The sequence below is a fragment of the Canis lupus genome, chromosome 13, assembly GCF_003254725.2.
Source record: "Canis lupus dingo isolate Sandy chromosome 13, ASM325472v2, whole genome shotgun sequence".
Classification (NCBI taxonomy): domain Eukaryota; kingdom Metazoa; phylum Chordata; class Mammalia; order Carnivora; family Canidae; genus Canis; species Canis lupus.
The window spans coordinates 39,614,891-39,642,872 of NC_064255.1; the positions used below are offsets into that span (position 1 = coordinate 39,614,891).

At 40.6% G+C, this 27,982-nt stretch overlaps 2 long non-coding RNA genes across 4 annotated transcripts; one reads left to right on the plus strand and one right to left on the minus strand.

The window, feature by feature from the left end:
• Positions 1-44: 44 nt before the first annotated feature.
• On the minus strand, positions 45-15,404 carry LOC112662242 (uncharacterized). The gene is made up of 3 exons (XR_003138292.3): positions 15,343-15,404; positions 441-733; positions 45-287 (listed from the first exon to the last, which is right to left on the minus strand). It is a non-coding gene; the product is annotated as an uncharacterized LOC112662242 (long non-coding RNA).
• LOC112662229 (uncharacterized) lies at positions 1,697-27,913 on the plus strand. Of its 3 annotated transcripts, none has more exons than XR_003138271.3 (4): positions 1,697-1,779; positions 17,144-17,211; positions 23,046-23,191; positions 25,630-27,913. It is a non-coding gene; the product is annotated as an uncharacterized LOC112662229 (long non-coding RNA). The 3 variants fall into 3 exon arrangements; XR_004814181.2 differs by lacking the exon at positions 1,697-1,779 and adding an exon at positions 7,055-7,385; XR_003138272.3 differs by lacking the exon at positions 17,144-17,211 and having other exon boundaries at positions 1,716-1,779; positions 25,630-27,912.
• The last annotated feature ends 69 nt before the right edge of the window (positions 27,914-27,982 follow it).

The window sequence follows — 27,982 nt, forward strand, 5'->3', positions numbered from 1 at the left end:
CTCTCTTTCTTTCTTTCTTCTTTCTTTCTTTCTTTCTTTCTTTCTTTCTTTCTTTCTTTCTTTTCTTCTTTCTTTCTTTTTTTCTTTTTGGCTTGATGCAGTATGTATGCATGTATTTTAGTTCCAGTGTGGTTCACACACAGTGCGATATTGGTTTCAGGTGTGTAACAGAGCGATTCGCCAGTTCCACATATCACTTAGTGTTCCTCAAAGTAAATGTACTCTTAATCCTCTTCAGTTTCTTAAGGTATTTTCCTCTCTTTGAATTCCAAATGTGTAGTCCACACCTGTGCAAGAGAAGAAAACACAAGACTGAGCTGTGAGATGGTGACATTGGAGGTTCTTTCCTACTCTGAGACCTACAAAGCAATGAGTGAGAGCCCAGGAAACTTGACCTTTGCCTCTGTCTCCAGGGTGATCGAAGCCCAGCCCTTTCTTACCCTGTAGTACATTGTATCCCAGTCATTTGTTTATGCTCATCTCTCTGGCCCCATAGGATCTCCTCAGGGATCCACATGAAGTCTTCTTCATCTTTTTGGTTCCTAGCACGGCGCCTGCACATGGTAGATTGTCTGCGTGAATTCCATCCTCAGGGTTACCACTGGACAGCTGCAGAGGGGAGGCTGGAGATTGGCCCTGAGAATACATCAGAACTGCTCTCGCACCTCTAGATTTTTCAAATTTGTTTCTTAGTGTTGGTGATCCAGTATTAGCACTCAGAGGCACAATGTGGCTTAAAATAATAAAAAAACACATAGTTAATGCTAATTGCATCTTTCTAGTGACCAGACACCGTTCTATGTGTTTTACATTTATTAGCTCATTTAATCCTAGCAAATCTTCAGGTGAGAAAGTTAAGGCTCCAGCAATTAAGGCTTAAAGTCCTCCAACTAGAAGGACAAAAGCAGGATGGGAACCTGGGCTGTCTGGCTGCAGAACCCCTGTTACAGCCATTCCTCTGTGTTGTGTTCACCAAGAGACGCGTAGGACAAATACCTATTGATTAGTTTTTGGTGGAGATTCTTCACTCTTTAAAGAACAAAACCATTTCCTATGTTAAAAGTTCTCTGGATAAATTCAAATGTATTCCAAATGGAAGCCTTGCATGGTAGTCGGGTACAGAATCCCAACCCGCGGTGGAGTGAGTAAGAGCATGGGCCCTGGGGACAGATGCCATGGATTTGAGTCCTCGCTCTGCCTCTTATTCCCTGTGAATTTGACAGTTTACATAACTTCTCTGAGCCCCAATTTTCTTATCTATGAATTAGAAATAGTCATTTTTACTTTAAAATTTTTTTGAAAATGAAAAAAATATATAAAATACTTAGCATTACTAAAAAATAACAACAAATGGTAGTAATATTTTTGGTAGTATTAGTATTTCTGTTAGTATTATTCGCTGTGACACCACAAAAGGTCTTCGTAGGGATGTTTCTTTTCTGAAAACTTGTTCATCTCTAGCCCTCTACAATCAGGACCTTTTCTCTCTCAGGCAATCTTAGAAGGAAATAGACTCTATCTTCTCCAATACTCAGTGTTGTGGCAAAATATACATGAAATTTACTATTTTAGCCATTTTTAATACAGTGCTCTGGAAGGAAGTACACTTAAGTTGTTGTGCAACCATCACCACCATCCATCTCTAGAACCTTTTCATCTTCCCAAACAGAAGCTTAGTACCCATTAGACAATAGCTCCCCATTCTTCTTTGCTCCTGGCTTTTGGCAACCATCATTCTATTTTCTTTCTCTATGAATGTGACCACCCTAGGAGACTGGCGTAAGTGGAATCACACAATATTTGTCCTTTTGTGACTGGCTTATTTCATTTAGTAGAGTGTTTTCAAGGTTCATCCAGGTTAGAACGTGTGCCAGCATGTCCTTCCTTTTTAAGGATAAATAATACTCCATTGTGTGTATATATCACAGTTTTTTTATCCATTACTTCATCAGTTGGTTGCTTACCTTTTGGTTATGTCAATAATGTTGCTAAGAACATGAGTATACAGATACCTGTTTAAGTCCCCGTTTTCAGTTATTTTGGTATATACCTAGAAGTGGAATTGTTGAATCATATATTAATTCCATGTTTAATTTTTGAGGAACTACCATGCTGTTTTCCACAGTGGCTGTACCCTTTTATATACCTACTGGCAACACACTAGGGTCCCAGTTTCTCTACATCCTCACCAACACTTCTTAGTTTCTGTTTTTTTTTTTTTTTAATAACAGCCATCCTAATGGGTATGAAGTGATAGCTCTTGTGATTTTTTGTTTGTTATTTTTTATCATTGTGGTTTTGATTTGAATTTTCGTATGATTGGTAATGTTAACCATCTTTTCATGGGCTTATTGGCCATTTTTCTCCAATATCCAGTTTTATTCTTTACGAAAAACACATGCTCCCACTCAACTCTAACAGTCCATCAATTCATACCAGGCAAGTCACCATACGATATAGTAGGTAGTTGTTTCATATTTTCATGATACCTCAGCGTCCTCTTAGTACATTGCTGGACCATTGTAGGGTGAGTTACTTGCGATAGATGACTAATCTGAAATGCAAGACATTGATCTTTTTTCACTATCAGTTTTAGGGCGTGCTTTTTCATCCATCTGTTGCCTTATCTGATGGGCAAGAAAGCTTTCAGTAGGAATTACCCCTGTGTGCAAGTAAACCCCATTGAATGAATGATGAATGAATGATGCCTTTCTTCCCCAAATGTACTGAATATATCTTGAGCAGTCTTTGACAATGTTGACTACTCTGTCCTTTTGAACTTGTCTTCTCCTTTGGCTGCCCTGACACCATCCTCTCTGGTTCTCAGTCTACCTCTCTGACATTCCTTCTAAGTTTCCCTCCCTTTTCTTTGTTCTTTTAAATATTGGTGTTTTCCATTTCTGTTTTGGCTCTTTTGTTCATCTCCATGGTCTTTCTCCCTCACCCACCATTTTTACCTCCATTTATATATGGGGAACTTCCAAACATGTCTCTTGCCTAAAACTCGGAGCTCTAGGATCGTTTATTAAGCTCTTCATTAGAAAAATCCTATAAGCACCTCAAATTCTACATTATCTAAAATAGAACCCAGATTCCCCCCCAAATAATAATCTTTCTTGAATCTTCCCTAAATTGATGAAAGACATTGCCATCAAGTCACAAAACAGGGAAATCATTCTGCATTCCCCTCTTTCCCTTACCTCCCCACATCTAGTAGGTCTCTCAGTTCCCCTCTCATCTCCTACCTAAGATTTCTGAACTCAGTAAGATGATGCTTGCAGTATGTTGGCTCTGTGCCCTGCACACTGTAAGCATGCCATTCATGATAACTTTCCTGTTAGTAGTAGTTGCTTCCAACTCCTGTTACTACCCACCAAGGCTCTTTCAATGGTCATCTCTCCTCCTGCTTCCAATCTTGCCCCCATCAAATCCATCCGTTAAATTCCTTCAGTCATTTTTAATTTTTTTCATAGCACACATCTTACCATCTCACGTCCCTGCTTAAAAATGCTTTCCTGGCTCCCTAATGCAATTCAGTTTCTAAGCTCAGTACACAAGGTCCTCCAGCATCTGGCTGCTGGCTAAAGTTGGATCCATCTTTGGTTGCTTCCCATGGAACCCTATCCTATGTTCTGGCCAGAGCAAATGCCTATGCTTCCCTGAACACACCCCGTAGCTCCACAAGTTTACGGCTTTGTGCACACTCCTCCCTGTGTACAAAACGTGTTCCTCCCTCCTTTTCCTCCAACCGTAGTTCATCCTTTGAGACCTCACCAAGTGACTTCTCTTACATGTTGTCTCCCCTGAGCTCAGGTTTTCCAGGATGGTTGGCCATCCTCTGGCTTGTGCTACTGTAACTCGTACATTATCACAGGTAATTCAGGTGTCTGATGAATAAGACAGAAACTGCTGACAGCATCTTAGATGTAAGGTTTTCTAGCATTGAAAATAAAATAAAATTTCAAGGTCTAGTCTCCACTGGAAATCCTGTCACGGTATCATTTTTTCTCCCCAGATTGCTTTGTAATTGTTATTTTTTAAAATGTCTGCCTCCTGACTAATGGAAGACACGGGAAAAGGCCTGGGTCATAGTCACCTTTACCTGGCTCAGTGTGTGATACCAGACGCTTCTTGAGCACTATCTGTGTGCCAAGAACTGCTGTAGGCACTGTGCAAATTGTAAGGAACAAAAATCCCGGCATCCCTGAGGGCAGGGATGCACTCTATGCACTGCCCACCATTTCCCAGTTTCCCTCCTACCCAAAGGCTGATGTTATTCACAGACTTTTCTATGATTAGGAATATAAAGGGGGAAAAATCACTCAGAGAGAAAATACGAACTGTCAGATGAGAATGAAATTATAAGTGGTAAGAGGAGAATTAAATTAAGAGCAGTAAGCATCATGGATTTATAAAAACAAGTCATGTCAGACAAACTTAATTGCTTTTCCTGATAGAATTACCAAATTAGGGGATGGCGGGATACAATATCCTGAGAGCAGTTTCCTTCAACGACCAGGTAATGAATATTATTTTTGAAGTTAGCAGAACCCTTTGAAATAGTATCTGTTGAAATTGTACAAAATGAATTCAAATTGACTTTGATGTGAGTCTGGTTCACTGACTTGACAGCAGATTGAAAAGGAGAAAAGCTAAGGCAACTACAAACAATATGGCACTAAGCTTAAAGATATTGCCTAGCAGGAGCTTGGGGGGCTTTTTATTTAGATGTGTTTATCATGATCATTATCAGGGGTCAAAGTATGATTTGGTGGCATTTAAAAGACATTGAAAGAAAATCATAGTACTTGGGGGAAGTCATTGAATGGAGCACAGAAATGAGATGGTTCTATATTATCATTCTAATGGTATGGTCCTTGGAGTGATAAAACCCAATATTTTGCATAGTGCTTTAAACTCTTGCTACTCAAAGTGTGGGCTACAGACGGCAGGAGCCCAGAGAGCCGTCATGATCTGGGAGCTTGTTAGAAATGTAGAATCTCAGTTCCCACCCCAGTGATTCCAAATCTTCATTTTAACAAAGATCCCCAGGTGATATTTGCACGCACATTCATTAGAGAAGCACTGCTAGGCTATTTTCAGATTGTTCTATATGATTTGAGTTTTAGACCCTTCTCAGAGGTGCAAGACATTGCATTGATCTAATAAGTGGGGACTAAGTCCCAGTCTCAGTAATCCCACTTATTTACCCTTTTTACTTTGCTTAAAAGCAAGCCTGTGTAGCTGATGAAGCTGTGTCCTGGGGGCAGTTAACTTCAGTGGGTCACACCATTGTCGTCTGTAAGGAGGAGCTACCCACCTGTGCCTCCTCACAGTGTTTCTGTGCGCCATGCATGTGTGCCGTCCATTTGCATCCTTTAACATCACGGAGAAGTGTCTTACTAGTCTCATTTCACAGATGTGAACTCTGATGTTTGGAGTGTTAATATAATTGGCCTAAATTCATGTTTTTAGTAAATGGCAGAGCCAGAGCCAGAATTTAAACCTAGGCCTGTCTGATTCCCAAAGCCTTGGTGTTTCATATATAACGGGCTACGTCATGGCTATGTGTGATAGGGATTTCAGAAGATGGCACAGAGAGGGGGATTCACTGAAGAAATATTTATTGAAGGGATGCCTGGGTGGCTTAGTCAGTTAAGCCTCCGACTCTTGATTTTGGCTGGGGTCATGATCTCAGGGTCGTGAGATCTCGAGCTCTGTGTAGGCTCTGTGCTGGGAGTGGAGTCTGCTTAAATTCTCTCTCCCTCTTCCTTTGCCCCTCCCCCCAAAAAAAAGAGAGAGAAAAGAAGAGTCTTTACTCAAAAAAAAAAAAAAAGTATTTATTGAGCATCTATAATGTTGTAGGAAGCTTGAGAATATTTATTAAGGAATAAAACAGACCTAGGCCCTGACTTTGTAGAATTTACAATCTAGTAGAGATGGGAAATTGTGTGTGTGTGTGTTGAAGTGGGAAGAGTATGAGGAATATTGCTTCCAAACGTGCCGTTTGTTGGGATAATGCAGATATCAAGAACGACGGATGATTGGTAAACATGCGGGTATGAAAACAGCTTAAAATACATAATATACTATTAACCTATTAACGACAAACTTCTAGGTAACCATTTTGCTTTTTAAGAATTTCTTCCAACTTTGTAAGGAACCTTATTGGGCCCTTAGAAAATTCTAATATCAGTGTATGTCAATGAGAACTTTGGAAAGGAGAGGTGAAGGAGGAGACTGAAACGCCATCTCTTTCATCTGACTTTGGCCCCGTGTCTAGGTCCCACTCCCTTTTGGTATTTGAGGTTGAACTAAGAGAAAGATGTTTGTCTTCACGTGAGTCTGGTCTCTAGAAAACTGCTGAGTGACAAGCATCATAGAAATGTAGACTCCAAGAGTGAGGATCCTTAGTGGGGAGGTGGTACATTGAGACATGTGGGACCAAGCATCGCTCAGAAGCTTTTCTCCTAGTGAACTGTCCTTTATCCCTCAAGTTTCTGATCCTGCAGACCTGGTTAGGAAGGTGATCTCTGCCACATGGTCCTGCACAGCTTTTCCTTTTCCTTTAAAGTCCTCCTTAAATTGTATTCTTTTTAATATCCATTTCTTGCCACTAGTTCCCAGCTCCATGAGGGTAGAGCATTGGTCTCTTGCAATAAATACTACATCCCCAGGATCTAGCAGAGTGCAAGGCATATAATAGGTGATAAATCAATGATTCAATAGTTGTCCTATTAAAATTTGAAAAGCTGATATTTTTAAAAGTCTTTTCGGTTTTAAAAAATGTGGCTCAATAAATATCCTTTGTGTGTGTGTGTGTGTGTGTGTGTGTGTCTGTGTCAAGATGCATGTAACATAAATTTACCATCCTGACCATTTTAAGCATACAATTCAGTGTCATAAAGTACATTCAGATTGTTATACAACCATCATTACTACACATGCACAGATGGATGCAAAAACGAAACTCTGTACCGATTCAACACTGACTTCCTGTTTTCCCTTCCGCCCTGTCTCTGGCGACCACCATTATGCTTTTTGCCTCTATGCGTTCCACTACGCTAGGCACTTCACACTAGTAGGCTCGTGCAGTATTTGTCCTCTGAAGACTTTTTTACTTTTATTGTTCTGAAGGAGCAAGGAACACAAACTACATGGTGGTGTTTGTTGGAGTGAGTCTATTCTTCATCTCATTTAGAAAGAAATATGCTTATTCTTGGCCTGTTCACATTGAAAGAGCCAGAGACTAGTAGAAGAGGAAGAGAAGTGGATGGATCTTCTCCAGGCTTCTTACTATTAAACTTCACTTAGAGATTTGTGGCTACACTGAAATTCAAGGGTGTGACCTATTGAATGTGAGAATCCAAGGCAATGGATTTAAGGTAGGGTTTCCCCAACATTACTTATTTTCACAGCTCACCCAGGCTCCTAGCATAGTATTAAAGAGAAGGCTGAAATGCAGATAATAAAGAGAAACAGAACGAACGTGGCACGGATCCTCGGGCAGTAATTTAATACCTGAATCTGGGGTGTGGAGAAGGGACTGGCTCTGGTCTCTTTGATCTAACAGGGCCAAGCAGGGATTATGAGGTCTGTCTGTGCTTTGCCTGGGATATGCTTACCACACACACAAATCAGTGGTTTAGAGATGACAGAGAGGGCTTGCGGAAGTCACATTTACCTTTGCAACATCATCTTTGACTAGCGGGTGAATTGACAACAAATAGCAAGTAAAGATGAGACATTGGGGATCTCTGTTTAGATTAGCTATCTATACTACTCAGATTGGCCTTTCCATGGTACAGGGAGGGGTGGGGAGAGTGATGTTTGATGGGGGCTCAGCACCATGGCTGGGACCTGAAATGGGATTCTCCCTCAAGGCTTTGAGCATCATCAGATTCTGGGGAGCACATGGAGCCAGGAGCTGAATAAGACACCAGAGTCCACTAAGCCCATTTAGGAGGTGGGAAGGAGTACAAAACGTGAAGGGAGTCGGAGATTGTTATCAGAACGAAGAAGCTGAAAGATAAGAAAGTACTCAGCATTTAAAGCATAAGTGGGCAATAGCTGGGACGGGGTGTTTTCTGTGACCATGTAGGCAAGTTTAAAGAGCTAGGAAATTTTGCCCAAATTGCTAAACAGGTCACATTTATTTTACTGGGTAGACATAACCAAAGTGCCACGTTGATGTCTCTTTCCCCTAAACCCCACCTCCTCCACATCCTAGACGCTGGCCAGCTTTATATCCCTATTACAGACCAACCACCTGGATGCCAAATGATGTACTGGTGTAATAGTTAAGGGGGCTTCTAGCAAGATAAGCTCTCTATATCCAGTGATTTGCCTGGGATTAGAAATGTGCATTCCACTTGGAGAGCCCTGCAGGTATCTGAGAAGCTTTGGGTCTTACACAAAACCATTTGCATGTCTTACGCATGCGTTTTAGCTTTTACTTGTGCAGAGATGATAATGGTTTTATTTATTCCTTCAACTTTCTTTGACTATTGAAAGAAGTAGTTACAGAGTTTGCTGAGAATCTTTGCAGCCCAAGTGCAAGTGAAAATACATATATCATGGATCTGTGTCTCTCTCTCTATATCATATATCAAGTATATTTTTATCCATGAAAAGATGGCTTCCGAAATTAGTGGACGTATTTGTCTTAGCTTTTGCAACCTCAAGCCCTGCTGCCAGACCAGGTAATGCTTTTCTTCTTGGATCATATGGTATGTGCTTCAGTCTGAATAACATTAAAAATATTTCTCTTAGCAGGATGTGGTGGAGTTGTTTTCTTTTTTAATTTCAAATAACACCACTCCTTGAACTGGGAACAAACAATTCACTTGCAGCTCAGCTCTGCATTTATTTGTAATTTTCACATAAATCAACTTATATGAAAATGTATTCATAATTTGAGCTTTCTCTATAGCGATAAAATGTTTCTGCTTCTGTGGTAGAAAATAGCTTATTATGCAAACAACATTGCCACTCTTACATTATGCATGGGATTTACCTGGAGAACATCACAAAAGCTTCAGAAAAGGGGGGGCGTCCAGGGGAGGGTGTAGGGTACTTCATTTACTGCACCATTTACCTATAATAATTAGCTACAAATGAGTTAATATCTGTATTTAGCAACTTATTTAATATTGCTTTGGTTAATTCAGTGAAACAATGGAGGAAAAAGAAAAAAATACAAGGGAGGTCTTCTGATAAATGGTGCCTTTCAGGATGTCAGCCCAGTGAAAAATGAGATCTAGTGGTTTCAAACTTAGGCCAGTGGTGGTGAGTAATTAATGGCCAACTCATTTGAACTTGTGTGCTCGATCTAATTTGGGATATTGAGGGTTCACACTGATTTGCCTTTAAAAAGAATGTCACTGTCAAATAAGGTGATTGTATAAGATTGATATGGAGAGCTCTGACTTGGATGTATAGCACAATTTATATTTAGAGAGGCAGCAGCAGTGTTATTCCAAACCGTGTGTGTAGTGTCACCACCATATCTGGATGGAAAGCTGGTGTTCTTTCTATATAGGATTCAAACAGGGATCACTTTAGGTATAAGTGGTATATGGTATTTATTTTTTTCAGTCACATAACAGATATGTTTTAAATGTCTTTTTGCTGTGTTTGGGCGTGTGGATAAAGTAGTAATACACAATGGCCTCTGCTTTTATGTTACCTTATTGTGATTGGAGGGGAGTGGGTAGGCAAAGCATAACACAAGTAAATAATTGCAATAAGATTGATAAATGCTATGAAGGAAACATACAAGGAGCACGATTTAAGGAGTATTGGGATGGTAGAGATAATCTTTGACAAATGATTTAACCTTTCTGAATTTGCTCTTTGTAAATTGTGAAGGACTATATGTGAATTATCATTACTTTACACAGTTACATACAATTCTACATGGTTGCCTCTTGTGAATCTGCCATCTTGAATCACTGTTAGTAGTCCATTTGCTCCATCTGGGTGATCCCATTTCAAAGGACCAAAAAGCAAGAAGATCACTCTGTGGTTGTGGCTTCTCAGCAGTTCCTAGCTCTTCTTTGCAAAGGCTTATGACTTTTCTATTGGGTGTTCTCCAAAGGGCAGCTTTCTTTTGTTGGTCCTGCTATAAGATTTCTGCTAAACTTTGTTTAGGGCTGAATTAGAGGCTCTTACTTGGAGAGATGACATGGTAGATCAAAGATTCAGGCCTGGAATCAGAAGCCTGGTGTTCCATTCCTAGCTCTACCCTTTAATGGTTGCTTGACTTTGGTCAACTTACATACTTTACTGAACATCTATTCCTTGTCATGTTTAAAAACTATATTACAATAATACTTCCCTAATAGTATCTAATAATACCTTTCCAAGTTATCATAAAGTAAAATGGAAACTCCTGTTATTTAATAATTTCAGTCTTTAGAAAAAAATAGATAGTTCCTTAGTTCATTTTACAAAGCCAATGTAATCTGATAATTATGTATTGATTTCACTTATAAATATGGATGCAAAAAGTAAAACTAAAACTGTAGCCCTGTATAAAATGAATGACATACCATGACTAAGTAGGATTTATTTCTGTAATGTAAAGGTGTTTTAATATCAGAAAATCTACATGGTAATTCTTTAAATCAAACTAAAAGGGGAAAAAATCATGGGATTAAATCATTGGATACTATAATGTAATTTTATAAGATTAAATAGCCATTCTTGGCAAAATAGGAATATAGGGAAATTTATTTAAGCATAAAAAGATTATCACATGATTTTAGCAAGTATAATAAGCTATCCAATGATAAAGTTATTTTGTTTAAAATTAGGAACAAAATAGGGCTCTTCTCTATGACCACAATTATTTACCTTGATTTGAAGATAGTAGCAAATGAAATGAGAGAAGTAAATAATGGGTATAAATATTAGAAGAGATAAAATTGCTGTATTTGGAGATAGTATGGCTGGATACTTAGCAAACCCATGAGATTAAAAAGAATACTAAATTTGGTAAGAGGTTTTGGTAAGGTGTTTGGTTATTTGATAAATATACAAAATCTGTAATTTTTTTGAAAGATTATTAATGTGTTTATTTGAGAGAGAGAGTGAGCAGGGGGAGGAACAGAGGAAGAGGAACAAGCAGACTCTGTGCTGAGCCTGGAGCCCAATGCAGGGCTTGATCTCAGGACTCTAAGATCATGACTTGAACCAAAATCAAGAGTTAGATGCTCAACTGACTGAACCATCGAGGCACTTCTGTAATTTTTTTTACTAGTGTTAGTCAACTAGAGGTAGACTTTGAAAAAAACATTCCATTTATAATAGCAACAAAAATTTAAAGTACATAGGAATAATTTACAAGATTTATAGTCTTCCTTAAAAAAGCTTAAAAAATCTTATTGAATACATTGAGAGACATATGTTCTACACGGAAGACTTAAAACTGTAAAATTTTCAATTCTTTCAAAATCAAACACATATTTGCAATTTCATTTAAAATCTTAATGGGATTTTTTAAAAAAGAAAATAATTAAGTATCTTAAAATAGTCAAGAAAATTATGCAAAAGAATAATAAGACATACTTACTAGATATTAAAACTAACTTCAGAGCCATGGTAATAAAAATTGTTTGATATCAGCATCAAATCAAATAAATAGATCAAAGAAGCAGAGTAAAAACTCCGGAAAAAGATCCAGGTATTTATAAGACCTTACCATGGCATTGTGGGGTGCCTGTGTGGCTCAGTTGGTAAGTGTCTGACTCTTGATCTCAGCTCAAGTCTTGATTTCTGGATCATGGGTTCAAGCCCTGGGTTGTAGTCTATGCTGGGTGTAGAGCCTACTTTAAAAAAAAGGTGGTATTGCAACTTATTAAAGCAGTTATTTAATAAAAATTGCTGGCAAAAGTGGCTACCCAAGTGGAAGAAAACAAAATTTATAATCCTTACCTCATCATATAAAAAATAAAGTCTGGATGGATTAAAGAAAGTAATATGTCAATTTTTATTAAAATGAGTGATGTACTTAAGCTTTGACCTTGCAAAGTGAGTGGGATTCTAGCCAATAGACATAAAGCACGTATGTAAGGACATGTATACTAATATTTATTACAGCATTGCTTTTATTAGCAAACAAACAAGAAAACTGGAGACAACCTTAGTTTTCATCAATAGAACTATTGAGTAAGGAGATCCATTATTTGGCATTTTGTTTTTTGGGTTTTTTTTAATGTAGCATTTTGAAAGAATGAATTCCACCTCTATTTATTGGTTTGGAAGGATGTCTATAAAGTAATTCAAGAAATAAAAGCAAGCTGCAAAATTATGTGACGAGTATCATCTAGTTTCTGTATCTATATTTTTATATTTGCCCAAAAAGGTTTGAAAGTGCTCACCTAGCCGTTGATATTGGTTTTCTCTGGGAAGAAGGCAAGGATGGAGGGAAATGAAGAGGGGGATGTATATTTTCTTCTTTGCATATTGTTAGATTTTGTCACATGTTAAAATGAGCACATGTTCCTTTCAAAATTAAAACAAAAATCATTAAAAACGACCAAATGAGTTCATGGATACAAAGGCGTACTGTCTGATTGGCATTACTTTTTGCCTCTCCTATTTTTTTTTTTTGCCAGAGAATAGAAAACTAGCTTATTGAGAATGGGCCAGTTCTCATCTAATTAGATAATATTTTTCCAAAGATACTCTAAGAAATAAACCTTCCCAAAGATCCCTAAAAACCCAGATCCCCAAATCACAAGCACTTTCCTTTATATTCAAATAACCAATGTTTTAACAAAATACATTTGACAGTAAGAACAATTTATAAAAGTTAGATCAAAAAACCTTTGGTAGGGCAATTACATGGGGTCAGCCTCCAAAAGGAAGAGGCCTGGGGCCTAGACGTTCTCAAAGGACACCAGTCTCATAGCTAGTAATGCGAGGCTCTGACTCTCCTTATCTGACTTGGGATATGATATCCTTTACTGCCTCATAACTGCCTCTCAATATGGTCAAAGGGCACTAAACCTATTCCAAATGGAAATGATTTTTTCTCCCACCGATTTAGTAGATCTTTGAGGACTTTACAGGCTATTGTACTAAACCATATGTATCAAAATGTTCTGCTGTTTTGAATTCTGGTTTTTGAGATACTGAGTAAATAGAAATTTTCATAGACTGGCCATGACCATTTCTTGCCAGACCAAGTCAAATTGATGCCAGCTTCTACCTATCTCATTCTTCATTTTACTACTGTCCTAGTAAAAACTAAAGTTGGCTTGCAGTCTAGTGATAACTGGGCATCTATCTCTTGGTGCAATGCTATCAAGCTCCAGGTATCTGATGTGGGGTGAGTTATTTAGGAGATGCAAGCTGGTGGCATGGACAAAGCATACTCTCGGGTATTAGCATAGTAGCCCAGTCGTGTGTGTGTGTGTGTGTGTGTGTGTGTGTGTTTGTAAGGCTTAGAATTGCCTCAGTAATGATCACAAGCACTTTTTTGATGTTTGCAACCTATGAACACATGCCAACAATTGACTGGCTGGCTGAGTTGGATGAGTGTCCCAGAGGACGGGTTGTTGGCAGCTGTTCTTGGTGTATCTTCAAGCATAGTTACTTGGGAGAGAAGAAATAAGATTGGAGCAAGAGAACAACTTGGCTTCATTTCTCTAGTATGAGAAAGGGTTGTGACTTGAAGTCATCTGTCTGTATCCTGATGTTAAGAGTAGCTCAGATGTAAATTTCAAATTAAAGAAGAAAATCTAAGAGAATGCATTATGAGCTCAGTGCTCAATGAACAAAATAAAAAATGATTTCACTAAGGGAGTTCATTTTACTCTGCGGATGAGTTTATATGTTTCCCCTTTAAGTATACTTAGAATTCAGTCCTGAGGGTCAAATATTGACATTAATGAGACGACTTCTTATACTATACAGCAATGATAATGAAAGATTGTACATGAAACATTGTGAGTGAATCTCACAACATAATGTTAAGCACAAGAAGCCAGACACCAAAGAGTACACTGTATGATTCCATTTACATAAAGTTCAAAAACAGGCAAAACTCATCAATGGTGTTGGAAGTCAGGAAAGTGGTTGCCCCTGGGGGCAGGGGTGAGAGGAAGGAGCATGAGGGGAGGTGCTTGCCATATTCAATTTCTTGATCTAGGTGCAGAGTACATGAACATGTTCAATTTTTGAAAAATTCATTGACCTGCATGATTATAATAAGCATACTTTTCTTATGTATATGTCAATAAAAAATAAAAATAATTAATTTCTTGGGCCTTTCTTACCTGCCCTTTCTTTAATTGGCTTTTTTATTATCCTTGGTAAATGGCAACCGTTCCTCCTCCCCTATCTCACTTTCTTCCTATGGGTAAATCTTTAATAAAGGTTACAATTGATTAGCATGAAACTGTTTTTGAGTCCTTGACTATTTAGAATGGAGTTCTTTTTTTTTTTTTTTTAAGATTTTATTTATTTATTCATGAGAGACACACAGAGAGAGTCAGAGACCCAGGCAGAGGGAGAAGCAGGCTCCCTGCAGGAAGAGCCTGATGTGGGACTCGATCCAGAGACTCCAGGATCACACCCTGGGCTGAAGGCCGGCGCCAAATCATTGAGCCACCCAGAGATCCCCCAGAGTGGAGTTCATTTATTGTAGTCTTTTCACCTGACACTTACTGAGGGGGCAGCCTAATAAAACAGGTGCAGACAGCTTGAAATAAGTGTTAGGCATGAGGAAAAGATGGCCCATTAACCTCACACAGTGAAGGGTACCGTAATTGCAGGTTGAGAGGCAACTTTCACCCCGTTTACAGATTTGCTTAAGGCCTGGTCATCTAACTAAGCTTTTAATCTCTGTGCTGGGTAGTTTGCTTATTTATTCTGTCTAGAGGCAGGGCGTTGTTTGGGAAACCTCTGGAGATATTTTCTGGTCTTTTCATTTCAGATTAAGTCTATCAGGGAGCATGGTAGGAGATGAGCACAACTTGCATTGTGAGTAATCCAAGCAGGGAGTGCCCAGGAATGAATAAATGAAGGAGGGGATGGAATCTGGTTGACCTCTAGGTCAGGACATCCCGCCTTCAGCTCAGTAATGTCCCTACCCCAGACGCTTCCTCCTGAGTCCACTCAAGCTGCCCAAGGCTGCACTCATCTTTGGTTTGTCTGCACCTCTGCTGTTCCACCCCTACTTCTGTTGTGACCCCCTGGTACTGACCCATCTCTTGCCACCAAGTGGTGTTCCCAGGTACCATCCCTCTCTGCGAGGGATGGCTATCCACTCGCTGGCACTTGCCTATCATAATTCTCCCCTCCTTTCTGCAAGGGAACTCCATCGGAGCCTACCTTGGGATGTTTTCTCACCACAGCTTGAACTGCCCCTTGCTCACGGATCAGTGGCCCTGAGCTGGCACTGAACAGACAAAAAGAAGGGGGGTGGTGGGAGGAGCAAGTAGAAGGAGAAACTCTGATAAAAGTTGCTCATCTTCAGGGTGCTTCAGTTCAAATGTTACTTCCTTAGAGAAACATTCTCTAACCTCCCTTTCTACAGGGACCCCATCATTTTCTATCATATCACTCTTTTAGTTTCCTCCTTATTCCTGAAATTCTCTTGTTCATTGTTTACTTGTTTGCTAGCTAATTCTCTACTTCACTACGACTGTGATCTCTGTAAAGAGTCCCTTACTTATCTTGTTTGCTGTGACATCCTAGCACTGTGATAGGACTCAACTCACATTTAATGAATGAGTGAATCTTTTTTTTTAATTTTTATTTTTATTTATTATTTTTTTAATTAATAAATTTATTTTTTATTGGTGTTCAATTTGCCAACATACAGAATAACACCCAGTGCTCATCCCATCAAGTGCCCCCCTCAGTGCCCCCCTCACCCATTCACCCCCACCCCCCCTCCTCCCCTTCCACCACCACTAGTTCGTTTCCCAGAGTTAGGAGTCTTTATGTTCTGTCTCCCTTTCTGATATTTCCCACACATTTCTTCTCCCTTCCCTTCTATTCCCTTTCACTCTTATTTATATTCCCCAAATGAATGAGACCATATAATGTTTGTCCTTCTCCGAATGAGTGAATCTTTAAAAACACTCTGAAACTTGAAGAAAGTTTGAGTGACTCCCATTCAGAGTATAATATGTGAAAGTAAAATGGCCTCCATCAGTATGAAATCCTTGTGGTTTTGTCTTGCAAAACCCAACTGGCCAAAAACTATTGAACACCTGCTCGGGTTAGTTACACTGTGATGCTGGTGTAGACTTTGTTGGGCTAAGTGTAGATCATTGGCCTATGATGGTGATGCTGCTTCTCTAGGCTAGCTTCTGGCTCTGGCGAGGAGTGTGGCTTTTAGTTACAGAGTTGAGAAGGCACGCAAGGTTAATTCTGAGTTAAACTTTAGGATTCAACTCCCCAGGGAGACCTAGAAATGGCTAAGATCTTACATTAATATGTAACCAAAATTTAAACTCATATTTCAGCAACAAGGAATAGTAAATAATGCATTGCTTCATGAAGATTTGTTTAGTTTATTTACTTACATTATTTATAGATTATGTTGGGAATAGACTTGGCCTGCTCTGCTTTGTTCACAGTAACATTCCATAAATATAACAGCAAGCAATAAAATAGCATTGATTCAGAAGTGAGCTCATAGCTTTGTATAACATCAAACATAAAAGCTGTGTTACAATGATAAATACTAAATCTTTAAAATATCTTTAAAATATCATTGGCTTTTTACTGCCATTACTTATGCAGTGTGTATTTCAGATTTTCATATTCAGTATTGTACGTTTTATGTGTGAGTTATGTCCTGAAGCTTTTGGTGTAGTCTGTACAAAACCGGCATTTTGAAGTTTTGGATGGGTGGCGAAAGAACTTGATTCTGGTTCAGAAGACCATTGTGAGTTGTCCAGAAAGATCTCAGTGAGAGAACAAATGGCGTTCTCTCTCTCTCTCTCTTTTTTTTTTATGTTCTCAAAACATATTGGCGTTTTTTTTTTTTCTATGAATGTGAAGTTCAAGCAATTTAGAAAAAATAAAAGTGTGGGTTTAAAACAAAAGTCTTTTATTCTTCCTATAGTAGGAAGTGTCCTTGTTTTCTTATTTGACATCTAGAATTTTCTTGTGATTCTAGAGTCTCTGCATGGTCTGCTGTTGGTCTGATGGACTCCAAGATGGTGCTTAGCAGAGGCTGGGAGATAGGTATGTAGTCGTGTTAATATCTGGAATATGGAGTCACGTAGCTCTGGCCTGGGGTTCTGGCTCTGCTATTAACAGGTTGTGTGTTTTGGGCAAGAGACTTAATTAAGCACTTGAGTCTCAATTTGCTTGTCTGTCAGAGATCATACCATATAGCTAATAATGTAATGAATATCCAGTAACATAATGTTTGTGGAGCACAGTGCCTGACACATACTGAAGGCCTTTACATGTTGCATCGCCTTGGGGAAGGGCCGATGAAGAGGAGGGGGAGATATCCCGGCCGTATAACCAAAATAGAAGTTGCAAATTACCTGATATTTATGGGAAATGGTTTATATGAAATAGTCATAATTATACATTGAGACCTCACCTTAACACTATTTGGCATAAGGCATGTCTTGGAGACCCCTTTCAAGGAAATTTATGAAAACCAGTATTACAAAAAGGCCTGCCATAAAGTACAGTTATACACATCTATTTCCCTGGCAAAGGCCTGAGGGCAGTGTGAATATATTTAAAAAAAAACACAATCTGCAATATTGCTAACTCTGAGTGTTGGGTAATTTAAAAAAATTTTTTAATGCCCTTATGGAGGCACAGTTGTGTTTTTATTTTTTTTATTTTTTATTTTTTTACGCAGTTGTGTTTTTAATATAGTGACAGACAGAAGTAGGAATGGGAACGATGGAAAAAGCAAGCCCAGGGGAGGACGGAAAGGAAGGGGGGCTGACAAATAGCCCTCGGATGGGACAAGTTGGAGCAGCTCTCAATTTATGGGCCACCACTTTCAACCCTGGGTCTGTCTTTGACATGCAGATTGGAAAGCAGTGGCTCAGACGGTTAGATCCCCATGTGAGGTGACCTAAATTACAGCCTCAGTACACTGGGACACGGGAGATTTGTTAGAAATGATTTTCTGTCTCTTATGGTACCCTCAAGACTTATTTAATCCTCTCTCAAAGTTTGAAGAATACATAAGAATTATGGTATCTTGTTGAGAGTATCTTTTTTAAAAATTTCATCTTTTAATTTGAAAAAGAAAAGTACTGAAAAGTTACAAGACCAATACAATGAACTACTGTACATGTTCACCTAGATCCACCTATTATTCCTATTTTTCCACCTTCACTTTATCTACCCATATCTATGATATAGGATGCATGACATATAACATTTTTTACTTATCCTTCTGCTGAACCTTTGGGAGTAAATTGTAGAAATCATGGTCGTATCAGCGAACATTTTCTAAGAACATAAAATGCATCAACATCATGATCCCATCAAATCTAGAAAGTTTCACATTGATACAAGGCCATTATCTAACAAACAGTACATATTCAAGTCTTGTCCATTGTCCCAGAAATGTCCTTTCTGGCACCTGTTTTTTCCACCCCAGGATAATTTATTGTATTGACGTGCCATGTTTCTTTAGCTTGCAATCATTCCGTGGTTTTTCCTCTGTATTTCCTTTTTTTTTCCCTCTGTATTTCCTGACAGTGACATTTTTGAAAAATATCAGCCCCTTGTTTTGTAAGATGTCCTCCAATTTGGGTTTGTCTGATTGTTTCCTTATGATCCATTTCAAGTTCTGCATTTTTGTTACGACTACCACTGACGTGATGTTGTGTCCTTCTCGGGGCCTCAACGCAGGTGATATGCAATGCCAAAGTCGAAAATTTTCATCAGCACTAAAATATATTTTTAATAATCTTATTTGTTAAAATGAAGACTTTGGAGTACTTCTTAATCGGAAAAATCTCCTTGAAAATCTTACTTTATGGAACATTACAACCATAAGATCTGCCACCGTTTCTTGGAAGAATGGTTGTGGAGTCATCTTTCTAGTCTTCATCACTCGGTAGAATGGCGCTGATGTGTTTAAATGTCAAAATATCTTAGGGACTTCTCTAAGATGCCTTGTTATCAGGAGAATCCAATTACATTGGAAGTCTGAGGGTGCAAATTAATCCCCATTCCCTTTCCGCAGGTGTTTAACCAGTTGAGAACACAAGGGACAAAATGATGATCAGCTTTATCACCAGGAGACCCGGAGCATATGGGCAAGCCTTTTCCCTCCCTCTCCGAAGCAGAACCTTCAGTGCTTTCCCAGTCCTGACCTCACCATTCTCAGCCCACATTTGGAAAGGTTGAGACCTGGCCAGGCCTGCCAGAAACTGGTTGGGAGAGGAAACAGCTATCTGTGTTGTCGAGCACATGCAGATCTGAGAGGCCACGTGCAAATGGCAAGAGGTGGGGGCCCTCGCTGGCTCCCCACTGCCTGGAATGTGCCCACGACTGCTCTCTTTTTCCAGTCCTATCCTCTTCTGTGGAGAGGAACCAGTGACAGAGGAGAGAGAGGAAGTACAGGTGTTCTCCCTAACATTCCCCTAGAGGACGAGAGGTGAAGTCTTGTCCCTAGTGTAGGGTGGCAATGTGGGGAAGAACAGAAAAGGACTCTTCCTATAACATTGCCCACATTTATTTCTTGGGTTGCACCAAGTGGAATGGAAAATATGAAGTCTAATTGCAAAGTGAAATCTCATCTTTCTAATTAATGCTGCAGGCTGCCAGGGATGTCAACTTGCCTTTTCAACTTCGGAAAACTCATTGAAGAGCAAAACATTTGTCAGCTTTGCCAACCTAGACTGTTACTAAGATAGACTCTCCTACACTGTTTTTTCTTTTCTTCTCTCTCTCTCTTTTTGGAATAAATAATACATTCACATGGTTAAAAGTTTTAAAGTTACAAAATTTACAGAAATCTCCATTTCACCTTTTCTGTCTGTTGTTCAGTTCTTCTTTGAGGTTCCAGGGCTATTGCTTCTTTTTTTAAAATCTGTTCTTCAATGGTGTGGGTCCAGCATTCATTTTTCAGACAAGTCATTATCGCCTGAAGCTTCCTCACCCTTCCATCCCTCCTGTCCATCTTGGTTCCCAATCTTTTGATATTAAAGCCAGATCCTGGAAAGGGGTCAGTACTAGACAGGGAGAAGATTCTAGGCATATGTGTATGCATATTTATGTGCCAGCATTTCAAAGTCAAATATAAATGATTTAGGAATTGTTCATTTAGTCAATAAACCAAAATATATTTATTATTTAATTATCATGTGCCAAGGATGATACAAAGAGTACAAAGAATGGTCCCCTGAATTCAGAAAGCTCCAGAGTTTACTTGTGGAAGCAGAATTAATAAACCTGTTTGCAGACAACTTCTAAGCCGTGTGGGTACTGGGGTCTTCTGGAAAGGAGTTCTCTGGCGAGAACTTCATGGAGGAGATAGGATTTGAACAGCCCTTTGGAGGACAAGTGGTACCCAGTGGGTGTTGGGAAGGAGGGGCTTTCTAGACATGACTACCTAAGTCACACCGGCCCCTCTTCCGTTCCCCTCCCGTGGAGGCTCATTGCTGACATGCACCCTTACTGTTTCCTCTGCCCGGATCCCTATCCAGTCTGCTTAGCTAATTCTCCATCCCCGGGTCACTGCTCTAATATCACCTACCTGATGACACCCGCCCCAACCTCCCTATTGAGAATCAGAACCCACCTCCATGCTCTGAATGGGCTGTCAGCAGTTTATAAGACATTCTATCGTTTAATTTTGAGATTATTTATTTATTTATTTATTTGAGAGAGAGAGAGAGAGAGAGCAAGCAGGGGGAGAGGGAGGAGCAGACTCCCCGCTGAGCAGGGAGCCGACTGTGGGGCTCCATCCCAGGACCCTGGGATCATGACCTGAGCTGAAGGCAGATGCTTAGCCGACTGAGCCCCCCAGGCGCCCCTATCATTCAATTTTAAAAACTCTATTAGTTGTTCATTTTCTGTCTACCCCCCACTAGAAGGTAAGTACTGTAAAGGCAGAGATTTTTGTTTTCTTCCCTGTTTTCTGCTAACCTCAGCCCTTAGACATTGGCCTGTCATAGGCAATCTGTAAATGCCGAGTACAAGAAGGAATAGAGCCATCCCTTCCTTCCTCTCCAAGAAATTGTGGAGAGAGAAAGCCCACGTCAAAAAAAAAAAAAAAAATTAATCAAGTCATCCCTTTGAGCTCAAGACCTCTTTGCATTTCCTTTGTGTGTGTGTGTGTGTGTGTGTGTGTGTGTGTGTGTAAGATTTTATTTATTCATGAGAGACACAGAGAGAGAGGCAGAGACCCAGGCAGAGGGAGAAGCAAGCTCCATGCAGGGAGCCTGAGGTGGGACTCGATCCCGGGCCCCGGGGTCACACCCTGAGCTGAAGGCAGATGCTCAACCACTGAGCCCCCAGGTGCCCCACCACTTTGCATTTCTAAGGGACAGTTATTGAAAGTAGGTGGCTCAATGCTGGGCCTCTGATTTTCTGCAGGCCTGAACATACACAGTTTGGAAATAGAAAATGAAGGGAAGAAAGTAAACATTGTTCTGCATATTAATGTGACACAGTGATGCTATTGAGAGAACAGCACCTTGAAATTTATGAGCAGTTAGAAACTGATTCCTCTTCATCTCTCCGGGTCTAGACGGTCTAGACGGTGTTGCTGAACTGCTTTCCCTCCCTCGTTCAGCCTGGCCCTCCCCTCTGCGTTGAATCCCCCTGGATGTGCTGCTGACACCCACACTTGAATCTCTTAGCCTGACAGCCCCATTTGCATGTCATGTCTAAGTCGCCCCTGTCTTCTCCGTCTCCGTTAATGGCACTATCATGTACAAAGGCTCCGGCCCCAGGCCTCCTGGTCATCGTCCATTCCTCCTTTTCCTCCCTGCTCACATCTCATTCAGTGGCAAGTCCTGTGAGTTCTTCCTCCAAAATGTATTACATCCCAGCGCTGTTTGCCGTCCCTCTCCACCACCATCACCTCCTCCTCCTGCTGCTGGAGACTTCCACGGATCTTCCTGCTTCCTCCCTTATCCCCAAGAACCTATTCGCACAGATCAGGCTGTGGTAATTCTGTCAAAGATGTAGCTCCGATTATGCCCCACTCCTGTTTAAACCCTTTTAAGGTCATTGGATGGGACTTAGAATGGAATCTAAAGGGGATCCCTGGGTGGCGCAAAGGTTTAGTGCCTGCCTTTGGCCCAGGGTGAGATCCTGGAGACCCGGGATCCAGTCCCATGTCAGGCTCCCAGTGCATGGAGCCTGCTTCTCCCTCTGCCTATGTCTCTGCCTCTCTCTCTCTCTGTGTGACTATCATAAATTAAAAAAAAATAAACAAAAAAAGAATGGAATCTAAAGCCTTACCGTGGCCCTGGGCTTCACCTGATCTGACCTGGCCCTTGCCTGCTTCTCCATCCCATCACCATCACGCTCCTCCTTCACGACGTTGGCCTCATTTTCCTTCTTTGAATATACGGAACTCATTCCTGCTTTGGATCTTTTGCAATTGAATTGCTTTTCCCTTTGTCTGGAAGTCTCCATCCCAGGGCATTGCTGGACTCTGTTCGTTAGTCAGGTCACCCACTCAGAGAGCCCCTCCTGACTGTCCTGTATAACGCCTTTCCGCCCCCACCCTATCTCCTAGGTCTTATAAGCAGGAATCATTTTGATTGTGTGTCTGTTTCTCTTAAAGAGGTCCCACAGAAGACAGCCCGGTCACATGGGTGGATAAAAGGACCATTTACAAAGATTTAGGCAGATAAAGGGAAACGAATAAGTGATAGAAGTACTTCTTATAGCAACAATAACAGAAAACTGTTAACACCCCAAGGCCTGAATGGGGCAGGGGGTGAGAGTAGCTACTTGAACCTGGAGAAAGTAGCTGTAGTTTACAGGAGAGGCCATTTGGCACGTCTTTGGCCCAGCAGACAGGGTGTCAGGGGGAAGAAACACTCAGACCTTACTTTCCTGCTTCCATCCAGACTTTTGCTGCTGCTCCTCATTGACCAGATTCAACCAGAAGCTGAAGGGCATGACTACCAACTGATGCAATCCATAAAGGACTGTCTCCAAGGCGTACAGTTGGCTTGAAAAGAGAGGAGAGAGGATCCGGGAGGGCAAACAGAAGGTATCCACACACACCCCTTACTAGAATTCACGCTTCATGGGAGAAGCAACTGTCCTCCGAATCTAGGAGAGTTCCCGGCACACATAGATGCCCAGTAAATATTTGTAGAATAAATGAATGAGAATTCTTTGTCTTTGGAGGATGTGTCTGTTTTTTTTTTTTTCCCCCCAACTATTATAAGCTATAAAATTGGAGAGAGTAAATAGATGTGCCTTCAGTTCACACTGCCGGAGTGGGAAGTTGGGAATGGATTCACTCTGGCAGGTGTGTGTCCTCCCGATGCTGGGCAGTGCTGTTGCAGCTGGGAGCCTGCCCCTCCTAACCCTCCAGCTGAAGCCCTGGTCAGGGTGTTGCTATACGCGTAACTACTCAGACTTGGAGAAGCATACCTTGGACTGGGTCGTGGGAGGGGATTGATTCTCCAAAAGGAGAGCTGAGGTTTCCCAAAGGATGAGTTGAGATTCACGAAGAGGAAGCATGAGGGAAGCACTTTTGTAAGAGTGTGTAAATCTGAGGGTAGGAGTTCCTTGAGAAGGATGTAACTTGTTACCCTCTGTATGTGACACCTGAAACCCTTTAGCTGTCTGTTATGCAATCTTTTTCCTTCAAGTTGAAAGAGAGAGTATTAATATTAATACCCCTTTTTTCTTAAGGAAGATACACTAAAGGGCCATTGCACATGTGCTTGTATTAAGGAATAATGAACAGCATCTATATAGATGTGTTATCAGCAATTCTCCTCTCTTGACACCTCCTAATATATATAATGAGAGACATGCTCCTTTGTTTCAGGCCTCATGGAATTTCACCAGGCCAAGGTCTAATAGAGCTTTGTCTTGAGTAAAGGCCTAATGGGATTAGGCCTGGGGGAAAGAAAACTCATTGTGGGCCTTTTAGTTTGTGCCTCCGGAAAAGTTAGGGGTGGGGAGAGAGACAGAGACAGAGAAACTGAGGGAGAGGAAGGGTAGATGGACCAAACTTTTCAGAAAGAGGAGATAAATTTTACTACCTCCTTTGGGCCATCTCACACCTACGTGATTTCATTTATCCCTTAGGACAATATTATGATGTCAGGAGTCTTATTGTTTCATTTCTACAGATAGGTAAACAGATTAGCCAATAAATTGAGTTCCCCAAAGTGAGAAGTCTGGGAACAGTTCCCTGCCTTTTTAGTCTTGTACCTCTCAAATCCATTCTGTCCACCAGTAGAAAGAACTCCAATGAAAGGTTGCTGGGAACTCAGTTGTGACAGGAGGAGTTCTTTCTTTCTCTTTGCCTTGGCATTTTTCTGACACAGTAGACTTTGCCCTGGACGAGGTTCCAGGTGAGCATGAAGGATTGATGAGGCCCAAAAGGGGTGGGAGGAAGGGAGTTGGTACATTGGTACTTCATACTCTTTCTGATGTGGAGGACATGATAAATGTTTTTTGGTTTAAGAGAAACCTTCCATAAGAAAAGTCTCTTCTGAGGCACCTGGGGGGCTCCGTTAGTTAAGCGTCTACCTTCTCAGGGTCCTGGGATCGAGCCCCATTTGGGCTCCCTGCTCAGAGGGAATCTGCTTCTCCCTCTGTCCCATTTGTTCTCTCTCGTGTACCCACTCTCTCTCAGATAAATAAATAAAATCTAAAAAAAAAAAGTCTATTAAAGAAGAGATAGCGAGTTAATGTGAAAACTATCTTCCTAAACTAATAATGTCAACAATTATTAGGAAGCAATACGGATAATGCATTGAGGGTAATCAGGAGTGAATATTGCATAAGTCAATGTAATGATCATCATTTCTTGAATTTCAAGAAGGAGAAGGAACAGAACCTTCTTAGAGAACATGGAAATATTGGCGCAATGGATTATCCCCTTCTCCTGCTGTTTTTGTAGTCAGAGAACAAACACTCTTTATGTAAAGGAAATTTGGGGTTGAGCAAGGAGAAATATGTTAACTCAGACCTTTCTTTATTACTGGGTAAAAATAAGAAAGAAAGCATGAGAGGAATAATTTTTTGGAAGAAAAGTTTATGCAGGAGAAAACACAAAGCCATGCCTAGCTGTATCTGGGCTATATCGTGTGGAAGATTTATTTACTTTCAGACTGATCCTGCCCACAGAGCATGAGAGCGTGAGGCGAGGCAGACCAACCCATGTGTGATAACACTCTTGTTCTAGGCTCGATTATATTGTTTTTGAAACTTAGATAAGATTCCACTGCCCTGGTACCAGTACTGTGTACTTACTAGTTGTGATAGATATCACTATTTTTCACTGATATTTCCAATTTTCCTCTCCTCCTCAGACATATGAAAGACTATGTTTTCTTGCCCCTCCATTTGTTGGGTGGGACAATGTGACCAGTTCTAGCCAGTAGGCTAGGAATAAAAATGGCATGTGTCCCTTTTGGGGAAAGCAGTGAAATGCTGATGTGTTATTTTCTGTCTTTCTCTTAGCATGGTAGACCAAGAAGTGTCACGTTGAGATGGAGAAACCCAAGATTGAAGCCTGGAATGCTGACCCACTACATGGAGGACAAATGTCCCAAAAAAGCCACCAGGACCTGCAGTGAATTTGTGTGAACAAATCTTTGGTTGTGTCCATGTCTGAAGATTTAGGGAGATGTTTATTACCACAGCCTAAACTAGCCTATTCTTAGAACATCTGGTGGGTGGACACACACACCCATATACACACACAGAAGTCAAGAAGAATGTACAAAACTGGCTCTTCATTCTGTTTCTAATTATATCTCCTAAGTCCCACAAATTACATAGAATATGATGACACTCCTCTCCCTTTTGCCACCAGCTACTCATCTGGGGTACCTGTAACCTTGGCTCTTAGGGCCACCTCTTGTGCTTGCTTCTCAGGTGGTCACTGCTCAAACTAGTTGTTCTAACTCCCCTCACTCCCAGAACCTGGCAGCTTCCCCTTCCTAGCCTCTGGTGTGCATTTTAGTCATTACATTTTGTTTTAAGGCTTAAGGTATTTAGGATTCTTGTGGAAGGATAATCTTTAGGGCAGTGAGGATTTTCCCATCAAGATGTCTGCTATTAGCAGGAATTCTTAGAGTTATGAGGCTGAAAGAACCCAGTATTCTGGTTTGTGTGTACATTGGTCTGTACTGTGTCGCAGGAAGAAGTGTTTGTGTGTATGGGGAGAGGTAGCAAGAGGAGGGAAACAGACCACCCTTCCCGCCACACTAAGAGACAAGAAAATGAGGCCTATCTCTGGTAGGATTCTGTGAATGCCCAGTAAACGCCAATAATGATGATGCCTGACTTTTCATTTATATGGTCTTATTTTGTTTCTGCCCTAACCTGAATGTGGTGTCAAGGGAACTATTAATGGCTTCTATTCAGGGACATGTGACTTGGTATTTATATATTACCTGCCCACTTCATAAAGTGCTAATGAATGTTTGCAAAGCTCTTTGAAATCCTCTGGTGAAAGGTGCAACGTTAAGTGAAAAATATTATTATTATTATTAGAAGGTAATAGACAGCTTTGAATGATTGGTCATAAGAATAACCGACATAGCATTAAAAGAAGTGCCAGAAATCATCCAGACGTTTTCAGCTCCTCCGGCCCTATCAGCCTCCACATTACATATATTACACTGTTTCCCTGACACCCATTCTAATAACTGTATAATTCACACATTAAATCACCACTTCCAGGGAAAGGTTGAGCTCACTCACAGCTCTATTGATGGTGACACTGAGAGGATATTAAATGTTGGAAGGTCTAAAATGGAGGCGAAGTGCTCTTAGGTGGAGAGGCCAGATCTAGCCACTGAATGGCCACCATGTTTAAGAGGATATGAAAAGAGAATGAATCAGAGACACCTTGGAAATGGAGATAAAACTTTAAAATAGATGCAGGATGGGAAATCCATGAAAACAATCAAAATCTAAAGTGAGATAGCCGACATGTAGCCATATTCTTTATTGTATGCCTTCTCTGGTTTGAAAAGTAGTGGCAACACAAAAGGATTTGGGTTTCCTAATTCCTTTAGCTTGGAGTTGTTTAGTATTTCTATCTTCTGCATAAAACTCAGTCTTGGTTAGGGTTGGCAAGTTACTTCCAACTTTTCTCACTAACTCTGGTTGGATGGCTGGATGGATGGCTGGATGATGGTAGCCACCTAAAGTACGGTATTGAGAATTATGGGGGCACATTTGGCCTTGGCAGGAAAGAATGCTACGATCCATTAGCAATGTCTGCCCAGGCAGAGGGAGAAGGAAGATTGGCACATATGTGGAGTAGGCCTTGGGCTTAGTTCAAGGCTGCTTTTATTGTGACTTATAACCAAAGCTATTAAAAAGTAGTCCAGGGGATGCCTCTTGATCACCTGCCAGCAGAGGCCAGAAAAGCTTGTGTTCCTGGCCCTGTAGGAACATAATAATCCATGTCTCCTGGAAAGGAACTCCTACGTCTGTCTGGCACCGTGATCTTTCTGACTTATGTCAGGAGACACCTCTATATTGCCTGGCTTTAGTTGCCAGTGGGACTTATGCTTATGAATTCCATAGGACTGTAACCAGCCAAGAAACATTTCTTAAACATCTACCATCCTAATGCATAGTAAGAAGCAACCAACCCAGGAAATTTGCTTTTTCTGTGATGGAGGCCTATTAGCTTACCATCATGAACGCAACCAGGGGTAGGCTTCTGATTAGGCATGCATCTTGAGGTGGACTGTAATCCTTTTCAGAGACCTTGAAGAGCAGGTGCTGCCTTTTTTTTTTTTTTCCCCCAAGCAGTTTCTGTCTTCATGCTCACCCTCTGCTGTGCTCCAGAGTG